This window comes from Artibeus jamaicensis, unplaced genomic scaffold (assembly GCF_021234435.1).
Source record: "Artibeus jamaicensis isolate MK-2021 breed Jamaican fruit bat unplaced genomic scaffold, CSHL_Jam_final scaffold_474, whole genome shotgun sequence".
NCBI lineage: Eukaryota > Metazoa > Chordata > Mammalia > Chiroptera > Phyllostomidae > Artibeus > Artibeus jamaicensis.
The window spans coordinates 44,772,032-44,795,744 of NW_026522046.1; the positions used below are offsets into that span (position 1 = coordinate 44,772,032).

A 23,713-nucleotide genomic window follows, 5' to 3' on the forward strand; every position below is an offset into this window, starting at 1 on the left:
CACTGAGGACAGGGCACAGGCCCCCCTGGTGCCCCATCAGGGCTCCACCCCCTGAGGTCGCCTGTGCCGCAGACCAGACGCCCAGCCACCACGCAGACTCTGCCTCGTCCCCAAACACCTGTGAAGCCTGAGCTGAGTGGGAGCCCACCTGCACCAGCTTTCTCACTTCCCCGTATTCCTACTGAGAAATCTGCCACCTGCTTCCCTTGTTGCAAAGGTCTTCTAAGGAAGGCCCTGAGGGACAGCAGGGAATGCTGGGGTGGCGGCAGGGTGGGACGGAGTCAGGGGACAGCGGTCACAGGAAATTCTCAGGCGTGACCGTTTTTGCCAGTGGGTTCCAGGACCAAGGACAGGCCATACCTCTTACAGTTACTCCGGGGATGGATGACTCAGACGTGGCCGAGAACCGCCCTTCCCAGCTTCACTGCTGCTTGTGGGGAGGAAGTGCTCCTTAAAAGGGAGGCCTGCTCTCCAGGCGGCTCTTAGCCAGCCTCCGTTATCTCATGCCATGGGGCGGGGGGGGAGCTTCAGCTTAGTTTTTCAACTTCCTCTTTGGGTGTTATATGTCCGTATTTATGTGTTATATAGTTACTTACACGTCTATCATATGTTCTTATATGTTATTTATTATATATAAGGCATTAAAAAATATTTGTGCCTGTGTGAGTGTACTCCAACCTCACCCGTTTCGCCTAGGTAGCACTGCAGTGAGCTCTAAGATGGTATCTGTACTGCACATTTAAGCACGGCTTCATTTCACAGAATAACAGTAGCCCGACTGTCCTTCTTCCTTTCCCCCACCTCGGCTGTGTCTTCTAGGCCACCAAGTGAAGGCTGTCTCCTTCTAGGCGTTGGTGAATGCTTCTTAACTTTTCACACTCCCAGGCTGGAGTCAAGTTCCCATACGTCAAGATAGGATTAAGTTTGAATCATTACTATTTCATCACTTTCTGGTAGCTAAAGTAATTGTTGTCTTATTTAAAAAGGATTTCTCTCTCTCTCTCTCTCTCTCTCTCACACACACACACACACACACACACACACACACACACACACAGAACAGTTTCATAGATGGAATTAAATGTAGGATCATGTGAGTATTTTAAAAATAGACTCAGTGTCCCATAGAAAAGCAAAAAGCTGAGCAAGCTAGAGGCCAAATGACTTCATCGAACCCCCCACCCAGACTGAGTGTGTGTGACCTCAAGATGGGGCTGAGACGATTGGAAATCTGATTCAGGAAAGGGCTCGACGTGGCTCAGTCAGTACAGAGTGTACTTGGCTATGCCTCTCACTTACGAAATGAGTCATAAATTTACATTTCAGAGGTAATTAGCACCTCCTTCACTCAACCTGAGCAGCTGGGGGTGCACACCAAGAAAAAAATGCAGCTTCCTGGGGTTGTCAGACCTGGGGTGCAGAACTCCGCCGAAATGGCTGCAGTTAAAGCCTGGGGGTCAAGACCTTGGTCCTTCCCACTAAGAAGGGTCAAGACGCGCACTGTCCCCCTTGGCCGAGAAAGAGCAAGCTGCATTCTCTCAGCCAGACTTCTGGAGTCTCGGGCGTGGGGCTGCGGAGCCCACTGGGCCCAGCCAGTTCGCCCCTTGGTTCCCAGGCCTGTTTGCGTCCTTCCAGTGACCCACTGCCACTTTTGGTGTCATCGTTCCCAAACACAAACCTGGCTGGGCTGCTCACCTGCACAAAGCCCTTCGCCAGTTCCCCTGGGGTAGACCCGGTCCATTCGAGACCAAAGACACTCTGTATCTTGTCACCTGCAGTCCTGGGACCGCAGTTAGGGTCCCCAACATGGCAGGGACTTTTGGGCTCTGTTCGGGTGATGGCAAAGCCCCGCTTATCCCGCAAGGCCCAGCCCCAGTGTCCCTTCTCCGTGAGGCTGCTTGCGTCATACACTGAACTCCCACCCAGGACCACACCTGGAGGGAGGGTTCCGTGACGGTGAATGGTTTTAATGCCATCGTTATCAAAGGGCGAGTGCCCTGAGGTGTGGGTTCTAGTTCCTGTCGCTCTAGGCCTTCGCTGTGGGAAAGCGGTTCTCGACTCTATGAGGAGGAGTTCGCAGAAGACGGAGAGCACTTTCCACCTTGCTCTCCTGGGTTTTTTGCAGATGGCGCCGTGAGCTGGGTTTCACTGGGGTCCGCCCAGCCATTTTTATAAACAGAGGTGCAGTGGGGCTCCTGCTGTTCCAGGTCACCCGTTTTGGGGATTCATTCTGAGGGCTGAGCCCCCCCTTGTTTTCAGGAAGTATGCCCCGCTGTTGCTTTCACCACTCACGCACTGTGGTGAGCCTGCACCCCTCCATTCTGTACAGAAGGGACACAGAAAATGGTGCACGGGATTGGCCACACTGGCAGGATGCGTTCCAATGTGGGGGAAGAGGGTGTGGCCTGGGGGTGACCAAGGCCTTCCAAAAACGGCCCACGATCCCCAAACGATTTCTACTTCATTTAACAGTTTTTTTAAAAAAGATTTTCGATTCACTAAACAGTAGGAAAGGCAGCACAGAGGGTTCCCTGTCCTGGGCACCTCGCTTCCCCTTGTGTTACCATCTTACATAACCAGGTACAATGATCAAAACGGAGAGATTGACACTGGTCCCCTACCATTGTCCAGGAGCCAGGAAACCTGGCCCCCAGGCCACGGCCAGCCTGCTGCCTGCTTTTGTGTATAAGTTGCACTGGAAAGTGTCCACCCCCATTCATTTACATGTCGTCTTTGCTTTTGGGCTGCAATGAGAGGTGTCAGTCATCTCAAGGAGACCACGTGGCTGACAAAGCCAGAAATTTTGCTGTGAAATGATTGGCTCATGAGAGAGAAAAACATCGCCACCTCCTCCACTTAAGGAAATTCCACTCTTTATTCAGTTCCCCCAATGTCCTTTTTTTCTGGTCCAGGATGCCACCTTGCTTTAGTCCCCCCCCCCCATCTATGACGGTGTCATGCCCTTCCCTGGTCTTTCATGCCACGCCATCTTTGAAGAGCACTGCTTAGGTATCTGGTGGGACACCCCCAGGTGGGTGTTGTCATGTCTAAGTAGAGGTCACAGGTGCTTAGAAGAGGACCCTGGGGCATGATGTGTCCATCACTCTGTCTTCTTGCTGGTGGTGTTGACCTGGACGGTTTGGCTAAGGTGATGTCCACCTGTTTTGTCTACTCCAAAGCGACTGCTTCTCCCTCTCTGTACTGTATGCCTTAGAAGCAAGGCACTGAGTGCAGCCCCTACTCAAGGGGAGGGGCACTAAAGGCCACGTCCCAGAGGGGCAATTATCCGAGATTTGTGGACGAACGTTAACATCACAAGAGTAATTGGTCGGTATTTTAAGGGAGACAGTTTGAGAGTGTTCACCTAGCCTGTTTTCTCCCTCAAACTATCTCCCTTAGTATCACCCACTGATTTGAGCACCCTGCTGACAGCAGTTTGGACCCCGGAGTTCCTTCTCTGCTTACTGTTTGGGACTCTTCTGTAAAGAAGAGTTCTCTCCCCACGTGCCCCTCCCCCTGTTTATTGCTTTAGTTCCGTCCTTCATCTCCATCAGTGTGTAGGCACTTGGTTATTTATCCTGCTGTTTGGGTTATCCTCCAGCGCTGGAATTATTTACTCCACTGCTCGGCGGGCCCCACCGATGGCCACTGGGAGCTCTCTCTCCATCAGGCTGGTTCCTGTGTCCTTTTGACACGTCTCTGCCTCCTTTTCCTTTTCGAGTGCTTCTTCCACTTCCTTTGGAAGCACATTTTTGCACGCTGTTCTGTGTTCTGAAAACATACTATACTTCCAAATCCAGCTCCCAAGGAAGCAGGCAGGTCTCTGGGTCATAGGCAGCCCCGCCCTGCTGCCGCCTGCCTCACGCCGGGCGTGGGGGCGCGGAGCCGAGGTCAGCTGGAGGAGCCCAGCTCAGGGTGGCGATGGGGCTGCAAAACCCCTTCTGGGCCCTGTAGGGGCTCCTCGAAGGGGAGAACCCGGAACACTGAGCCGTGGCAGCCAGACATCGAGGGCACTATCGCCAACATTTCCATGCATTCAGGCAACGGTTTTCAGCCATTTTCATCTCGTGGCACACATGAACTAATTTAATTACTAAACTTCTGTCGCACACCAAAAAATGTATTGTTTTGCCAATTTGACAAAAAAAAAGGCATACTTTTGATTCGCTGACACCGGACAGCTATTGCTCTGCTGGCTGTTGCCATTTTTTAATTTGACCATCTAGGGAAAAGAGGTCAGTCCCCCTGCCTAAACAGTCAGGTTCTGCGTGCTTTAAAAATTCTTGAAGCACTGGTTGAAAAATCATTGTCCTAAGGTCACAAAAAAGAGAACTTAGTGGCTGCGACTTCTTTCTTCCCCAGAATGAACACTGTGACTTAGGAAGGCGTTTTTCCGGGTGTTCATTTTCTCTCCTCTCCCTCCCGACTCGCAGAGCCCGTCCCCCACATCTCAGGACGCAGGGTCTCCCAGGAGCTCTGCACAATTCGCTTAGCCCAGGTGGGGGGTGGGGGACAGATGTGGCACTTTTTGAGGGCACATCACCACCCGTGCCATTCACATGACATGTGTCTGTGGGAGTCAGAGCGCGAGAAATCACAAAAAAACAGGCTCTCAGGCAAACTTCACGAACACAGTCCATGTCCTTGTAAGCTGGGGATTGTAGAGTGTATCCCAGGTCTCCGTGGGGTGGCTAGAAGGCTCAGATGAGATCATGGTGAAAGGTATTCATTAAACTGTAAAACGCTCAACATACAGTCTAGTAAATGACTTTGCATAGTAGATGACCAGTCTAACGTACATTTCTTAAAGCCCTAGCTCAGAATATATGAGCACGTCAGGTAGCACATAGTAGGGCATCGTTTCATTCGTTCTTCGTTTCACAAATAGGACCTTTCCCAGTGCGTGCTGAGGGTTGTCCCATCCTGGGGAAACAGTGTCTGACCTCCCGGGTTTCACTTTCTGGTCTGTCTGCGCTTCAGATAATAACCAAGTAAACAAACGGGCTTACACTTTAGCCCTGCTTGCTGTCACTAACAAGTATGTGCGTTCATGAGACTAGACTATGAGCTAGCGAAGGTCAAGGTGACTCCGTGCTGCTGGCAGCCGGACACAGTTGCTGGGTCTGCCTCTGTCCCAGGCAGTCTCTGCTACATCTGCTTTCTGGTTTATACACTCATGATAGCTTCTGTATTCCTCATGGTGGATGCCAGCGGATGATATGTAAACATTAGATTTTTAAACAAAAATGTTAATTTGTGTGGAGACTAAGATTATGGACTTCAGTGATGAGAGTGGGCAAACAGTTCTGAGCTTGGTTTGAATATTAAAATAAGGAACAACAAGGAAAGCTCCGAGTGGAAAGGACTATATCTTGGTTCTCAACTGGCTGCGTGTGGCTTGCGTCTCCCACAGGGGGTGGTGTTTGGGAACGTGTGGGCGTTTCGGGTCGGCAGGATCATGGAGGGAGCGCTCTGGCCATCAGTGGGTACAGCCAAGGGTACCTTCAAAATGTGGTCTGCTTCCACATGATTAAGGAAGAGGATCTGCCCAAAATTCCAACAGTGCCTCCCATTGGGAAGGATGATACCCACAGGGAACGTCAGATCGCTGGGACAGGTAGAGACCACAGTCTCGTTCTTTCTGGACACACCCGCCACATGAAACGTTGACGTTTTACCCTGTCTCTCTGTATCCGGGTAAATCTGCCACACAGCCCATAGCCAGTATCAAACCTCGTTTAATTAAAGATCCTAATCAGATGATAAAATTGCTCAAAGATCAGACTCTAATTAGTTTTCTAAAAGTTAAAAAAAAGTTTAAGATCATTGTTTCATTTTATTTTTTTAATTGCTCTCTTTCCTGAACTCGAACATTAAGATTATAAGTCTGAGAGTTCATTGGCCAAAAAAAAAGGGAACATGATTTAAAACTTCATCTAATTAGTTAATAATGAAAAGAATGCTAATTGCACCTGGAAAAATTAGTGCTCAGTGAAACATGTGAAAATGAGAGATCGGGCAAGGAGGGGCACAGAAAGAAGTTACGGAGCGAGGCTGTGAGCACTTTCCCGGCCCTGCACTCAGTCCTGCAGGCCCAGACAGGAACCCACGCACCCCTGCCCTCCTAGAGCCGTGATAATGGTCCGTGACAGACAAATAAACCTTGAGGGCGCAGTCACATTTGCAGAAGATGTAAACCTATACGTGCCATGCAGATGATTAAAAAGCCAAATTACTGGGGAAATCACTGTAGCAAAATGACAAGTGTTCCTACCAGTGCTATATAAAGCTTACGTCAGATCCAAACGAGGTTGTTAAGTGTACGGGAGTGAACGAGCAGGTTGTAATTCCTACTCCAGCATCACGCCGTCAGCAGATGCTAAGCCTGCCCTCTTACTTCCTTCCCAGGTATTAGCGAGACTTCCTTCCAAGCTGCCTTGAGGTTCTGTTTTTCACTTCTCGGTTTATTTGCAAATAAAAATGGAAACTAATTTATTTTGTCATAAAATGTGTTCCTTACAAATTAATTTTGCCTAACAGGAAATGTTTCATAATATTTCCTTAAAAAAAAAGGAGAATAGCCCAAAGCCATAAACAAAATGATTCCAGGGAAGAACATTAGGCAGCTAATTATACCCATAGGTGTAATTATTCATTCATTTTTCTAAGAAAGCAGGATCTTTCAAAGCACTGGAACCAGCTCGTGGGGATGGTGCTTATGAGCATTTTTGGCTGAATTTCCATGAAATGCCCACCCAGGAGGATGAGTATTCTTAAGATTATGGTGTACAAGTGGCAGCTGGCCAGGACCCTGGGTCTTCTTTTGAGAAGTGTTGAAATTGCATTGCAATGCACAGCGCAGAGTAATGAGTCAATAAATATTTAACACAAGAATTAAGGAGTTCAGGATTCATAGCTATACTATCGAAAGCAAGAGTGTCCCAAGTCTGGAGAAGACATTGAACTTGAGCCCAAGTTGCCTGGATTCTCTGACCAGAGCTGGTTTTCTTAGAGATGCTGCTGCTGTGGACGTTGATCACGTGACCCAAAGGCACCCGCGGTTCCATCAGGGGCTCGTGCAGGACGAGGGCTTGGAGCCGGTCTTCCAGTCTCATGGTCATGGCGAGCGCATGCTGGGCTGGGTGGAGGGGGTGTGGGGCAAACTGAAGGCCTCCTCGTCTCCTTTTGGGTAGCAGCTGCCAAAGGGGAGTTTTGAGTGTCCCGTTCTTGCCTCTGCTGTGACATGTGGCGTCCAGGTTGTCCCACTATTTTTGCAAGGGGGAAAATCTTTAGGAACTGAGTCCAGTGCTGTGGACATTTGGAAAATTTTTGCTGCTCTCAAGTTCAGTTTGTGCCTCCAGGAAACAGTGGAGTTCACCATGTCCAGTCCATGCTAACCCCCAAGTCCCCTGCCTGTCCCCAAAAGCAGAGAAGCACACGGTCCTTCCATCGCACAGTTTCAGGCCAGCGGGAGAGGGTAAGCGGTCTGGCGGGCATGCCGGTTAGGTCCAGAGATCGGCTCTGCCGACTGGTGAGCCAGCCTGGGTGGGGCAGGGTGAGGGAGGCACCGCTCACCATCACCCACACACCTGGCTTCCCTAGCTGTCCACCAGGAACCTTCCTCCCAAAGCGCTGACGAGTCACCGTGTGTACTCAGGGGAGTGTCCTCTTTCCTCCCTTTCTGTACCAGTGGTGGGTCACGGGCTGATGGCCCCCGAAACGTTTTAAGAAGGCAGGAAGCTGGAGGGAGAAAGACCAGGGCTGAGGGACTCACGGAGCGGGAACAGGCAGCAGGAACGGTCATGGGTGTGCACGGAGTCCCTGTCGGTGGGTGATGTGCGTGGACACAGGCTGCAAATGCGCTCTTGCGTTTCGTGAATTAGGCCGATATCCACATCACATACCAGAAAAGTGCACTTTGTTTTTCGCCATTCGGACTTGACTTAGAATTCACCGGTTGATTGCATGACTTGAATATGTATTGTTTTTCTGCTGCTTGGGCCCTGAGGTATAACAACTGACTCATTGTCGGCAGCCCCAAAGTCAAGGTGCAAATCACTAGACTCCTCTCTGGCCGCAGATTCAAGTCCTTTGACATCCTGGCGATTGGAGGAGAGCACTGTAACTGTTACAGAACCTTCTTGGTCTGTCTGTTGAAATTATTTCTTAGTTTCCTGTCTCGATCCTGACACGTCCACCTGATCACCTCTCCAACCCCACAGACACGCCTGCCCCCACCACACCTAACTGGGTGGATAACGCATCTTATGGGTTCTGTGAAGATGTGTGTTTCTGATTTCACACTGTGGTGTCTGACTGCGGTTTGGGGACTGTGTCGTGTGCAGGAGATGCCGGGCCAGCTAGGTGGGGAGAGGTGTGTTTGGGGCAACAGTGCACACTTGGGAGATGGCATGTTTGCTTGGAAGCCTTTGCCGCACAAGAAATCCACACTATCGTAGCGTTGCTTTTGGTCTCTGTGGCGTGTGGTTTCTGCTTTCATTTGTGGCTTTTTCTCTGAACGACGAGGTGCGACCTCATCCAATTAAAGAACAAGCTGCTTGACTCAGTGACCGGATTCCCATGATTGGACCCTGATTCTCAGCCACACATCCAGGTGTGTCTTGAATTAGTCAAATAGGAGACGTTGCCAGCAGTGTCCACGCCATGCAGGCCACCGCCAAGGGTGCCTGCCTCTTCTGATTGACTGGAGGCCATCTTCATCATTCAGGTCCCTAATGAGTCACCGAAAGAGGAGATAATGAGAGCCACCAGCTCAAGACGCCTCTTGGCAGGACCCGAGTGTCTCCAGGCGCCAGAACACGGCGGGAGGTCGGGTTTTATTTGGGGGCAGAAGGGTGACCTGGTGGGATTACATCCTGGAGAAAAGCCCTGCTTTTTGTTTACACATGACCTCACCTGACATCATGGTTTGCTGTAATTTGCCCCACATTTGATGATGCCCCGACCCATGGGATCAATTACCTGTGAAGCGGGTTAATACAGATCGTGGCCCGGATCCACAAGACCTGGTTCTCCACAGACATGGTGCCTGTTTGGGCCGCCCACACTGTGATCAGCTGGGCTCGACCATCCGTAGGGGGAATTTCTCAAATTTGACTTCTTGCAAATTGCCAACTTTTAGTTTTGCTTCCAAAATACAGCGCCTCCCACCAGCCAGCATGTCTTCCAGGAGCAGAGTGAGGCCCAGAGAGACCCCCTTAGGCACACTGTGTGGGGGATTAAACCTCTCCTGCTGGTTGGTGTAAAGCGAATTCACTTTTAAGTTAATTTACGTCACATTCAGGTGTGTGCCTTACCGAACTAGGCGCGATGTGCCCCCAAACCAGATGAGACACTGCCGTCACGGATGGGGAGGGTAAGACAGTGGGGCCAGGAAAGAGAAGGGGTAGGAAAATGGAAATGACAAGCCCACGTTTTGTGCAGAATGAAAGACAGACTCTGGGTGGGCCTCAGAAACCAGGGCCAGGCTGTGCCCCCAGTCTGGGCTCCCACAGCCTGCCCACCCCTGCCCTGGGCCTCCCACGCCTCACCCAGGGTGGTCTTCCTCTGGGGCTTTTCCTGTCAGGTTCTCCGTTAGAAAGTGCTCCTCACCATGTCCACTTGCGCAGTTTGTCTTGTTCTCCAAGGTCAGTGCACACCAAGGTCTTTTTCCCTCCCTCCTTCCTCTCTCCCTCCTTTCTCCCTCCCCCTCCCTCCCCCCTTCCTCTACTCTCTAAGCAGTTTGCAAACTCAGCACTACAATGAGGACCTACGAACTTGGAATTCATGCAGCAAGTGTTCACCATGTGTGCGTCACGCGTGGCGGCTCCTCCAGGCCCCAGTAAAACCTCCCCGAACGGACTCACCCTGCCCTCACGGCGCCTGCATCCCCCCCCTCCGAGGCAGCTCCTTTACTTCCAGGGTGTCTTGTCCCCCTGTTAAAATAGTGGCGTTCTGTCTGGAATGATAGACCCTGAGAATAGTCTAGCTTCTTCTCCCACTGCCAGTGCCCGTCGTCACCGCTTCCTGCAGGGCAGGTGCCCGACTACTTGTTATTTGAATCAAACCCCTTTGAGACTTGTCTTAAAATGAGACACCTCTATGGGATCCTTAGCCAGGATAAAAATGGGGAGATTCTTCCACGTCCCATCCAGGAGACAAGTTTAAACATGAAAACAATCTGGTGATTAAAAAAGAAAAAGAGTGGACCCTGCCATTCATTGGAGAGCGCCACCTGCCTATGCAGAGATGGAGCAAATGTCGCAAGGTGAAGGTAGCAAGGCGGGCGTGCTGGGGGGTGGGCAGGGGTTCTGCGCCTGGGCTCCCCAGCCCTCGGCCCTGGGGCCCTTCCCCAAGCTTGGCAGCAGGTGGGTGGTCTGCAGCCCCCCCCTCATTCTCTGCTGGTCTGGGATCCCTCACAGACCCCCTCCTCTGTTGCCATTCGACACAGTGCTTTCAAGAAGGCTCAGCTGGAAACAGGCTTGTGGTAGTTTGTAGCAAGGAGGGCACGGGCAGCCTGTTCTTTAGGAGGTTTGGTCGAGTGATGCAGTTTGGGGTCCGGGCCTCCGCAGTTGGAATATAGAAAACTTCTGGTCCCCCGATCTTTGGTCGCTTATGTAAGTTCTGAAGTTAACGCATCACTAAGTACTATCTTGGGAGAGCTGAGACTGGCTTTTTTTTTTTTAATGAGAACTCTGTGCTTTCGACTTACGGGGTTGGCCAACAAGCTTCCTTTTTTGTGACAGTTCGCTACTAAAAATATGTTCTTTATAAAACCTCTTATCACTGCAAGGCCGTGGGTTACATCAGAGAAGCCAGACTGTCTCAGCTTCTTCTTCATGGCAGCAGACCTTGAGCTTTTGGTCTCAGGACCCCTCCCGCTCTGAGAAATCAGCGAGGATGCTGAAGAGCCTTTGCTTAGATGGGTCTTATTGATTGATATTCACTGAGTTAGAAATACCAACGGAGATGTTATTGAAACATTGATTTATGAGTTCATGTAAGCATAACAATAATAAGCTCATTATGTGTTCATTTAAATGGCATATATGTTTTGAAAAATAATGACATTTACCAAAAAGACACTGCATGAGAAAAGTCCCAGTCTTTCGTATTTAGTACATATATTTGCAGATCTGGCTGAACGGGTTCCAGCTGGATTCTCAGACCTGCTGCCGTGAGGTCGGCTGTCTGTCAGGTGTCACGTGGCCCTGGGAACCCTCACTGCACACCTGCGAGAGGATGAGCGTGGAAAAGGCAGACGGTAGTTTATTACGGAAACAGGCCCAAGCAGCAGACTCCCAGGAAGGGTCCTGGGAGCCCTGGGGGTTCCCGGAACACACTGTGAGAACTGCTGACCTACTGTGCTTGGCCTTGTGGCCGGCATGGTGCTGGACACGGGGGTCCAGTAGGGAACACAGCAGGCTCATCCTCTGCTCTGCTGGAGCATACAGACTATGGCGGGCTGGGTGGTGTCACCCCACATTCTTATGTTGGAGTCCTCGCCCCAAAACTGGAGAACGGACCTACTTTGGATATCAGGTTTTTACAGAGGTAGTTAGGATGAGGTTGTCAGGGCAGGTTCCAGTCCCACATGACCGGTGTCCTTGAGCCTCAGTCTCAAGCTGTAAGACTTGCACCCCAGCAAGGGGAGCAGAAAGAAAGAAATGCCCCTGGCTGCCATTTGCCCCCAAGCTTCTTAAAACACACAGGCCTCATGCAGGGACTTGAGGGCAGGGGCACAGTCCGGTGCTGCGCCTCCTCCTGAGGTCAGTTTTCCCGAGGGCCGCCCTGTGTCAAGCTCGGCGGAAGCCTCCGTGAGGTCTTTCCTCTCTGTGCAAAGCCTTTAAAACTGGTCACGGCCATTTACAGCCTCTCTGAATGCAAAGCCCACATTCGCGAAGTTTCTGTGCGTGACAACTGGCTGGAAGTTTCCATTGCAAGGGGGTGGGGGGCAGAGGGTGACGCTGGCGTGCCTGAGGGCGTGGCTTTGGGGGTGCGCCTGGCATGCAGCTTATATGCATTCCGATCCCTTTTAGTTTTGCAAATCATACAATTTAAAAAGAATTGTCTTTTGCAGAGCCCTGACAAGGCAGAGCATATTCATACATCTCAGGAAAGAAGACAGTTCTTGGGCTTTCCGCCACAACACGTAGCAGGGTTCCCATTTCACTCCCAGTGGAGCCCCTGCCAGTGGTGTGCCCAGCTCTGCCCACCCGCCCACTCCGGCCTTTCCTGGCCGCTCTCCTAGTCCACACCACACACTTACTCTCTTCCTGTCTAGTGGCCATACTTCCTCCCTGGCGCTCCCCGAACCCAGTGTCCCACGTTCAAACCCCAGTGTGCACATCTGGCCTTGTTCTGGCTATTGCATGGAAGGCTCCCTCCCCAGGAATCCACAGGCTCCTTCCCTTCAAGTCTCCGCAGGCCTCGCCTTCTCCATGAGGGCCTCCCTGACCACTCTCCAGTGGAAGCCTCCATCCACCCCACCTCGTTCAGCTCTGCCTTTTCTTTCTTTTCAGAGCACTGCCCACCTCCTCACCCAGTTCTCGCACCTTCATGTGCAAGTGGTAGTAGTGTTTCTTGTCTGTCTGTTGTGCCCAGACGCTGACTCGGGTGGGGCCTGGGACTCTGCACATACAACGAAACCCCAGGCGCTGCTGGTGGTGCAGGCCCGAGCATCAGACTCTGAAAAGCAAGGTTCTAATTTACTCTGGAAATTACGTATTTATTTTGAATTTAAAATTTTCCTATCACCTGCACCTGAGTGGATAAGAAGGGTGAAAGCTGGGTGCGTGGGTTTGGTAGCGTCACAAAGAGCTCCCTGCTGACTTTGGCTGGGTGACAGTGGACCACACTGCCAGGCTTGGGGTATGGACAGGATTCGTCCCCTTCATCACCAGCGGCCACCCCCACCCACTGACGACGAGGCGAACACACACACACACTGTTGCTTGAAAGCACAGTACAGAGTTTAGAGACACCACGCTGAGTGGGAATAAAGGGGTCCTTAGCGATCCACGTGGGTGGGTGCGTGGGCAGAAGTGCAACTTGCGACTGCAGGACGATGGCACCAGCATTCAGTACATTAAAAACCGTCCCCCTCAGCTGTCCGGGCCCCTGGGAACCCGTCCGGGCCCCTGGGAACCCGTCCGACCCCCACTGGCCAGGACTCTGGGGGCTCTCGCCTGCTTGTGTCCAGACGAGGCGCTGACAGCTGGAGATCGGATGGTGGCGGTGTGGCGTCCTGACCTCCAGTTGCACGGTTCTCTGCACTGTGTCCGTTGTGAGTTACTATAAAGTGCACTTGCGCTTACCACAGTGGTCAGTGCCAGTCCCCTGTGCTGGACAACGGGGAGGACAAGTCATCTTTTGTTCTAAATAAGTTGCCCTTTTAGGTAGACATAGTCTCATGGGACATCCTCACAAAGGCCATCATTTAAAATTAGGTGGGTGGGCAACCCAGAAAGCCCTGACCCTCTGAAAAGACATAGCTCTGCCCAGAACACGGGGCCCGGTGGGCAGGCACCCACCCATGCCTGTCCCGTGGGTGTCTTTGTGCAGCACGGGGCTGCTCAGTGGTGCACATGTCCTGGGAACTGCCTCTTTCTCATGGAAAAGATGTGTAGACACGGACACCCCTGGCCCCGGTTCCTCTGGGGGAGTCAGCGTGACAAATACAGGGGCCCCGAATAAGGAGGCAATCCAAAAACCGAGGGGCAGACCCCTGCGGAGGCAGCATTGGCACCCTCGGGCCACTGAGCCGATCTGAGGTTGGATTGGTGGCGGTACGAGTGGATCTACAGACGCTCAGGGGGACTGTGATTTCCCAAGTAGACCGATTTGCAGAGGGGCTGCAGCCCTGTGCCAGGCGGGTGCTGCTGGCAGGCTCTACGGATGTGTTGTCTGAAATTGCTGGACACATTTACAATGAATAATTCAGATCAACGCCCCCACGGTCGTAAAAACAACCAAGTCTTGCCCGCACCCAGCTTGTGGGTGCGGGAGAGTGTTCTGATGAAGGGGAGTTCCCGGAGCCCCACGCTGCATCATGGGAGAGAAATGAGCTCAGTGCAGAGTGTGAACGAAGGTCTGATGCCCTGGGTCCTTGTTCTCCTGCCCCCTCCACAACCGCGGCAGATTTATGGGCTGGAAAGTCTGTCACGCACAGGCTTAGCCTCCCGGCCTGGGGGAGGGAGGCGTCATCACTCACGGAGCCGAGACCAGAGCTTGGCAGGGATACCACCCTCACAGCGGGTGAGCACTTGGCTGCTTCCACAGCAGGGGTTGGCATCCAAGAAAAAGAAAATGCCCCTGTTTCTCTCTGATTTATATGGTGTGTGGCCTGCACCAACAAATACTTGGGGACAACAGGGATGGAAAGGAAAAGAAAAGAAGGGGTTCCTGGAGCACCTTGAGAATAGTTGGGGCTCCGTGCAGGGCTCCTGCCCTGGTGTGAGAGCCCCAGTTTCTGCAAGACCTTCGTTCACACCAACTGTATTTCATTGCTGCTGCGGGTTTTCCATGCAGAACAGCCTCAGTGTTGCCATACAGATGTGTCCCAGCCACACTGGAAGGTGTGGAATGAGCTCTCGGGACTCAGCCTTCTCTCATCCCTGGTAGGAAGAAGATACCAGGGAGCACGGGAAGTTAACCTTTCTGGCCCCTCCACAAGGGATGGTTTTCAGCCACACACCTGCTTCAAGACAAAGAAGGTAGAGCTTGCAGTGCGGCGATGGCAGGAAGGGACCGTCACAGCCAACTAAACTGTGTTTTGTTGGGTGCAAGGGGGACCTTGGAGAGCTCCAGTAGACCAGACCCTCACTCCACAGGTGGGAGGCCAAGGGCGAGGGCTGCCGAGCTGAGTGCGCAGGTGGGTCCTGAGTCGGCGGTGTCCTTCGGTCCTTGGACACTCGCGTGTGCCAATCCCGACTCTCGCACGTTGGATCTGGTGTGACGTGCCAGTGTGGTGTGGTGGGAACTGCCTCCAGTATTTTTTTTTAAATGAAGGCTGTTATAATGCCCACCCCCTCTTAGGGGAAATTCTGGATTAAAAGTCAGAAGGCACGACGTACACACCTGATGAAACGGAGCGGAACCTGCCGCGGGGTGTGGGCAGGGCGAGGGCGTCTGCCCCTGCTCGCCAGGGGTCTCCATGGGCCCGGGGTTTCCTCATGAATAAAATTCTTGGAATTGCATTGAGAGCAATGGACCCACGTGTCAGCATTTCACAGGGGAGACACGTTCCAGATGTGCAGCCCTGTGTTTTCGGCAGATGGATGTGTTTTGAAAGGGCCTCGTGGAAAGCAGAAGATGAGAGGGGTGATATGCCACCCCTCCCCTGGTCCTCACAGAAGGACTGTTTTATTAAAGAGGGAATAGCAAGGACATTGTCTCCCTGGGGGCGCTGTCCGGGGGGTCCTCTGCACCCCATGAGTCGCAATCATCTGCTCCCCGACCCTGGGCAGGTAAGCGTCACAAGTCAGGAAGGCAGAGCAGCCCTGTGAGCCTCTGAGGAAGGCTGCCATAGAGAGACTTCCTTGTACAAGTTTACTGAAAACCCCATTATATTGTAGGGACATTTAAAATAAAAAGGAGCCCGGGTCCCACATCCTGGAAAAGACTCTCTGGGGGGTTGAGGAACAGCAGCTGTGTGCCACGCACCATTGGGGATGGCGATGGGGATGATGTTGTAAGATCTCCTCCCTCCCTCCTCACTGCATTCATTCGCCTGGTAGAACACCTGTCAGAGCATCAGGGAATGTAGCAGCTGCTGAGGCTACGTTTTCGAGCTGGGCATCCAGATTCCTTTTTCCAGAAAACTCTATTTAATTGGCGTCAAACAAGCTAATACAGAAGTACAACCCAAAACTTTGATAGAACTAGACCAGGGACCAAAAAAGCTGTATCACTCGGAGCCCAAGTGTCAAATGTGCTCTTAACGATAAAAGGTGCTCACTTGCCCTTATCCTCATGTTAGATAAACATGTGGTTTTTAAACCTAGTGCTTACGGAGCGTAAGTGACTCACTGCCTGTGAGAGACGGTACTTTTTCCTGGCACCTGGCTTGTTAGAATAATATGAGTTGAAATGGATGGTCTGAACTGCCGCCTTGAACCACGTGGAGAATTGGGGGCGGTCACATCAACTGCCTATAATGTGACCCTAAATAAAATACATGTAGAAAGTTGATAAAAGCCTTTTCTGTACACAAGCTCATTTGGTCCACTTAACGACGCTGATTGGGGTCTGGGCAGCTGTCAGCAGTACTCCCTTTATCATTAAAGAGACCGAGACTCAGAGGAGAATAAGCAGTTCTGCTGCAGCTTGAACATGCACTTGTGCACCGTCCTGCCCCCTTCCCGGGGGGGGGGTGCTGTTATAAGGTGGATTGAGAGGTAACGGGGTCTCCCCAGGGAATACACAGAGGAGGGACAGACCCAAGCGTCACACTCAGGTTTGCTGATCCCAAACCCAGGGCCACCCTGTTTAGCCAGGCTGTCCCCTGCATCTGGGTGCATCCTCACACATCCTACATTTGCTCATAAAACGGGGAATTGGAAATGATCTTTGCCTGTCAAATGAATTACAGTCATACCTCGGCACTCGTCAGCTTCAGAACTCGTCAAACCCTGACCTCGTCGCATTTTGATGAGAAAAAAAACTGTTTCAGCTCGGCGCTTGCTGGGGACCCCTCGTGCTTGCTAGAACTTGTGTGAGTCACAGTGCTTCATCTTTCGGTGCTTGTGGGTTTCGGCACTCATCACGAGTTCTGGCACGGATTAACAGTGAGTGCCCAGGTACCCCTGTGTTTAAAACTAGATACTAAGATGAAGGCTTTGGTGACTGTCCTCTGAGTGTTACGTGATGAATGTGACTGGGAAAACAAGAGGAAGTGTGGATGGCCAGCCCCACAGAAGCCCGGGAGGGTGCAGAGGGACCCACGGACGTGGCGGCTCACCCTTTGCACTCACTCAGCTTCGAACCTACAAACTGGTTATTTCTGCGCATGTCCGTGGGTTCCCTTTATCACTACGGGTGGAAAGAAGCCCGTGGGAAAGAAGAGAGTGTGTTCTTTGCGGGGGAACAAAGACACTATTAACATCACTTACACAATGTTCTGGTTGCTTTTAAGCCTCTGTGCATATTGAATGCATACAACTCAAGGAGTTTAGAGATAAGTCTTCACCCACGACACCACCACCACAATCAATGCCACAAACACATCCTCTGAGAGTTTACTTCCTCTCTCTTTATTTACTTTGTGTTTGTGATAAGAGCACTTAGCATACGATTTAACCTCTTAGCCAGTTTTTGGGTTCACGATACAGTATTGTTCCCTGCAGCACTAGGTGAGCTTAGGGCTCTGGGACATTTTCTTCTTGTGTATCTGAAACCTTGGACCCTTGAATGCCAGGGACTATGCTTCATAGTCCCCTCTCGTTCTCCTTTCAAATGTTCAAAAGAGCATCCTGCATAGTGTTGAGAAAGTAAACCAGGGTTGTTTGAAAATTAGGTTGGTTGGGCTTCTAATTCCTCGGAGCTCACTTGAGCCTGGTTTGCATTGTGCGGAACATAAGCCTCACTTCTTTTCTGTGTGTCCCCTAGTTACACAGAGTCCCCAGTCCCAGGTGTGGCCTGCAGGACCGTGCTCCACGGTGCTGTGACTGCAGACACCAAGCCAGCGGCAAGGAGCTGCTGATCCCGGTCACTGGCTGTACACCCCGCGGGTCTCCCAAGCGCATAGCCCCCTTGACTTAATTCATGGTTAATGTGAATATCAACACCTGTGTGAAGTGAATACTCTATTTGGATGCTAGGAACACGTACGCAAAGGATCCTGCCCTGAAAATGCTTCTATTTGGATAAAGGCGGGGTGGGGGAGAGGTACGTGCGAAAGAAAACTCCAGGGGTGGCCACGCCTGCCCAGAGCCCAGCAGAGACCTGGGGAGGTCAGAGCAGGGCACCTGGGCTCAGAGGTACTAGGGGACTGTGTCCAGCTCATTCTCTTCTGAAGGGGAGGGGAGGCACCTTCTTGGATGAGAAGGGAAGGAACAAGTAAGGGTGAAAAGGGAAGAATTCAGGTTCTCAGCATCATTTAGGCAACATACGCCCTAGGGGATACACTGAGAGACACACCTATGGGAAGGTCCTCTCTGGTGCTGGGTCAATAAAGATAATAAGGATGGATAGATAGGTAGGTACATGTGCATGTATATATATGTGCATGTGTGTGTATATATGCGTGTGTATATGCATGTGTATATATACGTGTGTGTGCATGGGTGTGCATGTTATGCATGCACACACCTTCCCACCAGTCCTGGTCTCGTTCCCCTAGCGCTCGGCTGCGGAAGAGTTGTAAACCTTTTTGATGCTGAAGTGATACCACATTGGAGAAATCCGCTCTTTAGACAGGCTTCATTTGCCTATGTACATTTTTCCTTTGAGGTTAATCCAAGATTTTTTATATTTTTGAAGGACGAAAATAGCAGCGTGTTAAATGAGAAAAACGTGAGCACAAAGCTAGATGCTGTGTGTAATATATGGTTTTAATGTCTCTTCCACCGAAGAAAAGAAAATAACGTCAATAAGGGGCGAAATGATTCGCATCCAGTTCGACAAGGCATCTGCAACGTGTAGTGTTTGGCTTTTTGGTGTTACAGTTAGAAGACAGGCCGGTCAGACAAAGGGTCTCGTCACGTGAGATGTCGGCTATACCTGATTGTTTAGAATAAAACTCCCGAGGGGTTGATTGGCCTGCGGGTATTGGGCAAACGGTGACAGAGGGGAGGGCTTCCCTGGGTGCGTTGTTTGTTGTGTTTGCATTGTTTCTCTCTCCTCCAAATGCGGTTAGGGGTAGACCTTCCAGAAGCATCTCCGGCATGCACTCTGTCTTGAAGAGGAGCTGCACGCACCTGGGCTTGAGGCAGCCTCCTAGATGGCTTCCTGTGTCATCCAGCCTGCAGATGTCCACTTCAGGCCGCCAAGTGGCAGCGGCTGTAGCCTGTTTATAAATGGTGATCCCACCTGCCCTACCTTTTCTGTGTGGTATCTGCTAAGGGAAGTCAGGCATCACTAGCAGTGAATGTATCCCAGTACCAGGCTATCGATTTTGGTCTGAATGATCTGATTAACCAAAGAAAAGAACAGGTTTGCTGACTTCAACCATGAAGTGAGAAATAATGAGTTGTATCTGGGACCCATTGCCGTAATGCTTTTAGGCTTATAGGAGAGCGGGTCGTACTCAGCAGGTTCCCTGCTGGTCCCCAGAGGACTTTCCCTTTCCTCTGCTGTTCCTTCAACCTCATCCGAAACCCTGGGAATCTGGGCCTTTATCCCCTTACCTTCTCACACCTCTTCCCACTTCCAACCTTTCTACCTTTCTAGGTGGTTCCATTTCTTACCTGTTCTTCCCACAGCCATCGAGAGACAGGGTGGAGACTCACTCTTCCTGCAACCTCCGTTAGCCTGGCCTCTTCTTTCTTCTCGTAAACCTGGACAGTGTGGACACAGGGCTCGGGGAGTGACCCGCTCAGAGACACAAACCCTGCTTCTGCCTCCCCTTCGCTGCTAACCGACTTGCTTCCTCATCCGGGGTAGGAATGACCACCGACCTCACAGGGCTGTTGTTAGGACTGAATGACTGTAGTTGTTCATAAAATGTGAGATGCCATTGGTTATAAAACGAATGAGCATTTACCTGCCAGGAAAGAGGAAGAAGAGCTGTGGCTGAACTGAGACACGCCACTGGCTGTAAGATGCACCCAGGTTTCAGGCTCTGCACACGTGAGAAATGGGGTCAGTGAAGCAGACATTGAAAAATTATTGCGTGCCAAGTGCTTACTGAGGTAACCCGGTTTATTACTCGATGGGTCCACCATTTATGAGCCAACAGAACACGGCTAAAAGATCTGCGTGCAGATCAGGGAGCTGTGTGACGTTCCATAGTCTGCCCGGGCGTGTGCAAGGGGAAGTGCAGGAAGAGATTCGCACTGGGGTGTAAGGAGGCGAGGACTCTAAGGAGAGTGGGCTGGTGGCGGAAGATGACGCTGGCGTCCCAAAGTGGACACTGCGCTGTGACATCAAGGACCCCGAAAAGGATTGTTTTTGGAAGTGTGACCGCAAACTTAGCATGCTTGTCGCACTCCGTTTTCCCATCTGTTTTTCGTAAGCATCTGAGGCACGTAGGCCTGAGGAGACTGGGGAGCGACTGGGAAACCCAGCGCCCCGCTCAGCTGGGTCTGGCCATCTTCTGAGTTTTTGAAAGGCGTTCAGGGACCGCTCCCCTCTGTGTGCTTCACACGCTCCATCATTCTTTCAGACGCGCTCACTTTCAACACCTGGCCACACCCGGCTTGTCATGAAAATTTAAGTAGGCTGCATTCTGTGGATTAATATTAGTGTTTTTATGAGCCATCGGGCACATGTTAGAAGCAAATGGGAGCCCAGACCCTTACTTTCAAATTCTTTCACTTGAATTAAAGGAGCCTCTCAAAATGCCCATTTGTCACGGAAAGGCATCCAGGCCTTCAGCTGGAAATGGTAGTGCATTTGACGTTCTGCTGTTTTTTTTTGTTTTGTTTTGTTTTGTTTTTTTAGTTTTTAATCTATGCATTTTGGATCCTTGGTCAGACCCCAATCTAGTCATTTAAAAATAAAAGCATATTTTGGTCCTACAGTATTAAGTGCAGTGTGGCTGAGTCCTGTTCGCTTTCTGGAACCGGCGGTCAACTGTTACCCGTGACGGCAATCCAGAGGAATGGCTTTCACATGTTGTGTGTATTCCATGTTCAAATGAAATTGTAAACACCGTGTACCAACACAGCGGGCCCTTTTGTTTGGGGGCAATTTGCTTAGAATTTATGTGTTTCTCCTAAGTTCGTAAAAAATGGCGTTGGTCCTCTGCCACTTGCCACATCAGAATATCCCAACTTTCCTGGAGCTGCCGAAAAACGCCCCCACGCACTCGTACACACCAATCTAAAGTTCAGGTCTTTTTATAGTAACACAGAGGCAGGCATATTAAGTTATTATGCCGCATTCCTGCCAGGTTTTGACTTTTCTGAATCCTCTGTTATAAAGCAACCACAGCAGTCCCCACGTCCTGCGGCCGGCCGCGCGCTCTGGGAGAATATCCCATACACGTTCTCGAAGGCGACACCTGTGGCGGGTGGGCAGGCAGGTAGGTGAGATGGCGCAGGAGAGGAGGGAAGCCAGCGGCCGGCAGGGGGACCGGGGCAGCGTGGCCATCAAGGCCCCGGGACAGCCCCTCCCAGAACCGGGGTTGAGGGACTCATGTGTTCCTGGTTACGAGCCTGTCTTCAGAGCACCGTTCGTTCTGGTTTTAATCCTGCAGAGCCAGGGCCTGTCCCAGCTTTGAAGTCCCAGGGCTGCTGGGCGGGAGACTCCTCTGCATCAGCCTTTGCCATTCAGACTGGACGCGAAGGGACGGCAGAGCCCGCGTGTAGCAGAGCAAAGTCGACTGGGCGAACAGAGAGATGAGGCTGGGGCGCAGCGTCTGTTGTCGGTAGGGGTCGCCCCTGTCGGTGGGGGTCTCTGAAAATGCCCCTGCAGCTCTTCTCTGCTCCCCACTGTCAAAATGTGACACACCAGCATGTGGACACGTGTGTGCGTGCATGCATATGTGTGCTTTTGTTCATTCCTTCGTTTCCTTTCCTGACCTGGACTTGAATCCAAGTGTTGGGCCGTCTTGGCTTCGTGAGAACCACTTTGGGGCAGCTCTCTAACTGCCCCATCTTTCCAGCGTGTGGACTGGGGTTCATTCCTTTTGAAATGTTTGTCCTGAAGCTACGGGGTGTTTTTTTTTCGACCATTTCTCCTGCAGTGAGCAAAAGCAGCTTTTGATATCCTGAGTCTTATCGCCATTCTCATTTTTATGCAATACTGACTCTGAGGAGAACTTGAGGATGCAAAGGAAGAATGTGTGTCTCCCTTATCTCTTGCTTTCATAAATGTTTTTTTCTAAATCGATCTCAATTAACTTTGATTTCTTTCTTTCAAAAGCCATATGCTGAAATAATGCTTTGCCAGATGTGAGAGTGGACTCCGCCCCCTCTGAGCACACACTGTAGCCGGGTCTGAGTTCTAATATTTCGGTCCATTTTCAAAATCTCACGCTACATTTATTTGGTCATTAGATGTGTTTGCAAGAACTTCCTAATTTCTCCCTGGGGTGGGGGGGGTCATACTAATATTGTGACATTGTTATTCATTGTTGTGAAAGCCATGGTTTTGTTTGTGATTTTGAAATAGACCTGTTTCTTATATCTAACCTGTGTCTGCTACTTTCTGATATAAATCGCACATCTGTTCATGTGTCTCCTCACCACTGAGAGAATGCCAAGGTTACCTGGTATGTTTCTTCGCTCCGAGCCCTGGTGGAGTCTGCAGGGCCGGGTGGGAGAAGGGGCAGCTCCGGCCTCATTCCTGTTCTTAGTGTGTAAACTGTTCTCTGAGTGCTGCTATGGGGAGGGAGTCTGTTTTGCAAAAATTATTTAAGAAGCTATCACTTTCGTCTTGATTACTTAACACAACTACCCAGCTCCATGGTGCCAATTTGACTTTGAAACCCATGTCGGTGAGTTCAGATTCCTCAACTTCATTCACTGCATTCGTGGCCAGAAGAGAGAGACTTGCTGCCCAGGGTCCTCGACATCGACCTGCCCATTTCTGCGCCCCAAGCTGGGTCGCTGCCTCGTTCTGTTGCTGTCTGTCTGTTGGTGTCTTCGATGCTGCAGTGTGTCTGACGTGCCTTCATTTTTTTTTTTTGTCTTTCTTGGACCTGATTCTGGCTCTCTGGCGGGCACAAGTTGTCCTTCTATACATTTTGTGTTACTGTTTAAACCCTTAGCTCACCCTTTCCCAAATTACCACAGGGCTGTGATTCAAGGGGATTTGAAGGAGGTAGGTGGTGGGTGGTGGTTACACGCAGGCACCTGGCCATCAGTGTGAGACCCACAGCATTGAACTTGCCTTTTGTCATTTTCCCTACCCACTGGTTCACAGCATGAAGCCCATGAACGTCGAAAGCTATGAACGAGGTCGGTCCTTGAGTAGGTGAGGTGCAGGGTGGCAGAGCACATGCCGGGCTGGGTTTGTGAAACTGCAGGTGCTCCATACAGATGCCGAGATTTCTGGGCAGAGAGGGAGGTTTCTATCTTAGCAAGGCTGCTTCGTAAGGCTCCGTTACTAACAGGGAGCATCCTTAGTCATTTTAACAGCAACTCAGAGAATAAGAAAGGTGTGTGATATAAACACACATCCCAAACTGGGAAATGGCAGAAGGGCGCCGTGGGCTATGGGGCAGGAGATGCTGATGACCCAGCACAAGGCAACGTCGCTGGTGCCCTGTTGACCTTAGAGAGTCCGCATCAAGGGCTGGGTCTTAGAACTCAGATTTCCTCATTTGGGGATGGGACGTTTGGACAAGACAGTCTCCACAGTCCCTGCTCCCTCCTCCGTCCTGGCTCCAAAGTTCCCACTTTTAAAGAAGGCGGGACCCAACCACCATTTGTACCTCCCCAACTGAGGGCAGTACTGAGTTGGCCAACAGGCTGAAATTACAATGAGCTGCCACACAGACCTTCGTGTGTGTGATGGAACCAGACACTGGATCATCTCCCGGTCATTCTGTGTGGGTGCCGCACGGTATATCATCAGCGTGGGTGGACTCTCCGAGTTGGATTTCCCT

The 23,713-nt window shown here is 51.2% G+C and overlaps 1 protein-coding gene across 4 annotated transcripts in view; it reads left to right on the forward strand.

Moving 5' to 3' along the window:
• ERG (ETS transcription factor ERG) overlaps nucleotides 1–23,713 on the forward strand; it is a 215,103-nt gene that overhangs the window by 138,298 nt on the left and 53,092 nt on the right. The gene's annotated exons all lie outside the window — the stretch shown is intronic.